Source organism: Coregonus lavaretus, assembly GCF_964263955.1.
Source record: "Coregonus lavaretus genome assembly, chromosome: 4".
Classification (NCBI taxonomy): domain Eukaryota; kingdom Metazoa; phylum Chordata; class Actinopteri; order Salmoniformes; family Salmonidae; genus Coregonus; species Coregonus lavaretus.
The window spans coordinates 17,484,009-17,489,053 of NC_139991.1; the positions used below are offsets into that span (position 1 = coordinate 17,484,009).

Below are 5,045 nucleotides of genomic sequence, written 5' to 3' on the forward strand. Positions count from 1 at the left end.
CCCCCTTTAGCAGGGAGGTGATGGGAGCTGCTACCTGTCCAAAACCCCGGATAAACCTCCGGTAGTAATTGGCAAAACCCAAAACCGCTGCACCTCCTTAACCGTGGTGGGAGTCTGCCAATTACGCATGGCTGAAACGCGGTCAACCTCCATCTCCACCCCTGATGCGGACAACCGATGGCCCAGGAAGGAGATGGACTCCTGGAAAAACAGGCATTTCTCTGCCTTCACATACAAGTCATGCTCCAACAGCCTACCCAACACTCGACGCACCAGGGCCACATGCTCGGCTCGTGTAGAAGAGTATACTAGAATGTCGTCAATATACACCACTACACCCTGCCCATGCAAATCCCGGAAGATCTCGTCCACAAATGATTGGAAGACTGAAGGAGCATTAATTAACCCGTATGGCATGACGAGATACTCATAGTGACCCGAGGTGGTACTAAATGCTGTTTTCCATTCATCTCCCTCCCTAATGCGCACCAGGTTGTAGGCGCTCCTGAGATCCAATGTTGTGAAGAAGCGCGCTCCGTGTAATGACTCCGTCATACTCGCAATCAGAGGGAGAGGATAACTGTATTTAACAGTGATCTGATTGAGACTACGGTAATCAATACACGGGCGCAAACCTCCATCCTTCTTCTTCACAAAAAAGAAACTCGAGGACGCAGGAGAAGTGGAGGGCCGTGTGTATCCCTGTCTCAGAGACTCGGCGATGTCTCCATCGCCGCCGTCTCCTCTTGAGACAGAGGATACACATGACTACGCGGAAGTGCAGCACCTGCCTGGAGGTCTATCGCACAATCCCCCTGTCTATGAGGTGGCAATCGCGTCGCCCTCTTCTTACTGAACACGAGTGCCAAATCATCATACTCAGGAGGAATGTGCAGTGCGGGCATTTGGTTCGGACTTTCCACCGTGGTCGCCCCTACGGAAACACCTATACACCGCCCGACACACTGATCAGACCACTCCCTGAGAGCCCTCTGTTGCCACGAAATGGTGGGGTCATGAGAGATTAACCAAGGAAGCCCCAGCACCACGGGAAATGCAGGAGAGTCGATCAGATACAACTGTATGATCTCCTCATGACCCCCCTGCGTCTTCATCTTTAGTGTTGCTGTGACCTCCCTAATTAAACCTGATCCCAACGGACGGCTATCTAGGGCATGAATAGGAAAAGGCACATCTACTGGTAGGAGGGGAATCACTAACTTAACACAGAAATTACGATCAATAAAATTCCCAGCTGCGCCTGAATCGACTAGCGCCTTATGCTGGGAATGAGATGAAACCTGGGGAAATTCAACTTGAATACACAGGTGGACAACAGAGAGCTCTGGGTGAGTTGGGCGCCTACTCACCTGAAATGACTCATCAGTGCGTGACCTGTTGCCTCAATCCCCAGGAGACCCTCCCCAGCACCGAGCCGCAGTGTGTCCTCTACGGCCACAGTTGGTGCAGAGGACGGCCTCCCTCCGGGTCTCTCTCCTCCTCTCTCTAGCGCCAGCACCCCCGAGCTCCATAGGGCTCGGCTCGGAGGTACTGGGAGATGGAATGGACGGCCCCAACTCCGGACGTCCGCGGGTAGCCAGCAGGGTATCCAGACGGATCGACATGTCCACCAACTGATCGAAGCTTAGATTGGTGTCCCTGCAGGCCAACTCTCGGCGAACGTCCTCTCGTAGGCTGCACCGATAGTGGTCGATGAGGGCCCTCTCATTCCACCCCGCATTAGCCGCTAGAGTCCGGAAGTCCAGGGCGAACTCTTGTGCGCTCCTCTTCCCCTGTCGGAGGTGGAACAGACGCTCCCCCGCCGCTTTACCCTCTGGGGGATGATCGAAAACCGCCCTGAAGCGGTGGGAGAACTCCGCGTAGCTGATGGTGGCGGCGTCTATTCCCCTCCATTCGGCATTGGCCCACTCCAACGCCTTGCCGGATAGACAGGAGATGAGGGCGGAGACGCTCTCGTATCCCGAGTGCGCCTGGTGTATGGTTGCCAGGTAGAGTTCCACTTGAAGTAGTAAACCCTGACACCAGGCTGCGGTGCCATCATATGCCCTCGGGAGCGAGAGCCGAATCCCACTGGACTCCGGAGATGGTACGATGGGGCTGGCCGATGGTGGTGGTAATGTAGGCGGAGGTGTGGGCAAGCCTCCTCTTTCCCATCGGCTCAGAGTGTCCATCACATCTTGCATGGCGGTGCCGAGTCTACGGATCATGGCGTCCTGGCTGCTGACCCGATCCTCCAGCGACTCGGTCACCACCGCTGGTCCTGCTGACTCCATGGGTGGTGTGTTATTCTGTCAGACTGGGGTGATGTGTATGCGGTAGTGAAGTCAGGCGCAGGACACAGAGGATCAGGAATGACTACTTTACTTCCAGTAATACGCACAAAAACAAAAGTCTCCAACACTAGAGGAGTAACACGCGGAGTGCGTAAAATAACGAGCTAGCAATGCCAAACATACGACAGGACAAAAGGACAATAACACACAAAGGCAAACATAAAACAAGGGAACTTATATGTTACATAATCAATACAAAATAAGAAACAGGTGTACAAACTAGACAACACAAGACACACACCGAAACATCAATCGGCAGTAGCTAGAGGACGTCTTGCATTTGGAGGACGTTACATTTGCCATTGTAATGCATATAAAGACAATATTTAGTTTAATAGTCTAATAGTATTTGGTTTTAAATATACTTAAGAATCTAAAGTAAATGTAATTGCTAAAATATATTTATGTATCAAAAGTAAAAGGATAAATAATTTCTAATTCCTTATACTAAGCAAACCAGACAGCACATTTTCGTGTTTTTTAAAATAGATAGCTAGGGGCACACTCCAACACTCTGACATAATTTACATACGAAGCATTTGTGTTTAGTGAGTCCGCCAGATCAGAGGCAGTTGAGATGACCAGGGATGTTCTCCTGATAAGTTAGTTAATTGGACCATTTTCCATTCCTGCTAAGCATTCAAAATGTAATGAGTACTTTTGAGTGTCAGGGAAAATGTATGGAGTAAGAGGTACAATATTTCCTTTAGGAATGTAGTGAAGTAAAAGTAAAAGTTGTCAAAAATATAAATAGCAAAGTAAAGTACAGACACCCAAAAAAACTACTTAAGTAGTACTTTAAAGTATTTTTACTTAAGCACTTTACACCACTGATACAGTCATATACAGCAATGTGCGTACAGTAATGTAAAATAATGGACAGTACCTGTGAAATAAATACAAATCAAGCAAGAGTCCAAACCACTTCCATCAATGGAAATAGATTTTTAGCTCCTATTTATTTCAGTGTGTGTGTGTCTGTAGAATCACTCCCCGTAGAGTCACTCCCCCTTCCCCACCATCCATCTCTACTTTTCAGTCTCATAAAAAGCAGACTGTTGGAGTTCCCGCCAATGCCCTGTGCCAGGTACAGGGAAAACACTTTTGCTAGGCAGTAGATATTTTCCTGCCACTGAAGGAAAGCCGGTATGTGTGTGTGATGGCTGTTGGGGCCTTATTTCAGCAACTGGTGTCAGAACCCGTACAGACGGCTGGAGGGATGCTGCTCTAAGGATTTTCTCTTTCTTCAGTTCGCTCCTTCCTCACTACATCCCTCTTCTTTGAGGCCTCCAGCTCCCATTGAAAGAAGGCAGCGGCAGCAAAATCCTCAAATGGCATCCTTGAAATGGTGAGGCTTTCTGCTGTGTAAGTGCAGGTCTTAGGGGACGTGACTGGGACACTGACTGTTTCACTCTCTGCAGTGACATAATGTGAGTGTCTCTAAGAGCTTCTCTGGGCTGGTGTTAAAAGCAAATCAGATCCACCCACTTCAGGATCTCTTCCTCCCCGTGGTGCTTGGCCAGTAGGACATCACTTGCAGCTCTAATGGGCTCTGTCCATCGGTCGTGGTCCAAGATGAAGAGGGCAGTGGTGGTGTGGCTGGAAGAGGTGTGCTTGGCAGATCTGAAAGAGAGGCAAAATATTATTTTAATGACAAAGCCTTTACTATACACTAACCTAAATCAAGGGTGCACTTGTGTGTGTGTGTGTGTGTGTGTGTGTGTGTGTGTGTGTGTGTGACAGAAGGAGTTAGTGCCTGCACACATAAGTATGTGTGTGTGATATCATTCAAATTACCTGTATCCAGCAGGAACTCTTCAGAGGAATCCTCTTTTGTTGTGGCAGGAGCTGGTGCCAAACGGGAGCGGAGCAGGACGGCCTGTAGAGAAGACCACTGTTAGAGCTGGGCCTGCTCTGTTGGGGCCGGATCGGTCTCAGCAGAGAGGAGAGCCAGAAGGTCATGCATGTCGTTCCTCTCCTGAAATAGAGGCCCAATTATCTTAAATGAGAATAATCATAAAGCTAAACTATGTGAGTAAGTGAGTGCGTGAGGGAGTGAGCGAGTGTGTGATTGAGAGGCGGAGAGTGAACTGTGTAATCATGTCGCTGTGCTGTCTCTTTTTTGTTGCATTCAGTCACTAATTGCGCAATATGAGCTTTTCCCGACTGCTCAGTGTATTCACCCTGACAATCCTTGGTGTGTGTGTGTTCATATGACACAGAAGTTTGTCAAGCTGACCAAGTCCTTGTAGTAGGACATTCAATGATTAGCTTTGGCATCAACTACTATCAACAGTGTACGGTAAAAAGGATATCAAACATTCAGATCTGTATTGACATAGGCTTAATCATGTGAAGTTACAAAACCTCTTGGGCTTAGTCATCACTCAAGTTTAACAACGGATATAGGTTACATTGCAAGTGTGTACTCACTTCTCGACCGTTGTGATATGCATTAATTGGCACAACCGTTGTTGAAAAATGCATTACATATCTGTTGTTCCACCTGAGTGTAGACTAAGCCAGGTCATGCTCCAATTCATGTCAGTTACTCTAAATCTAAATATGAACTTGAGTGATCTTAATTTTACTCAATACAAAGTCATTCCTTAACCCAACACTTTTCTCTGGTCCTTCCTGCTACTGTCAGGTGGCTTCATGTTCGGGAATGGAAGACCTAGAGTAATGTAA

The 5,045-nt window shown here is 48.1% G+C and overlaps 1 long non-coding RNA gene across 1 annotated transcript; it reads right to left on the reverse strand.

Moving 5' to 3' along the window:
- Nucleotides 1-3,148: 3,148 nt before the first annotated feature.
- Nucleotides 3,149-4,447, reverse strand: LOC311128337. Its single transcript, XR_014613202.1, has 2 exons — nt 4,152-4,447; nt 3,149-3,977 (listed from the first exon to the last, which is right to left on the reverse strand). It is a non-coding gene; the product is annotated as an uncharacterized lncRNA (long non-coding RNA).
- Between the last annotated feature and the right edge of the window lie 598 nt (nt 4,448-5,045).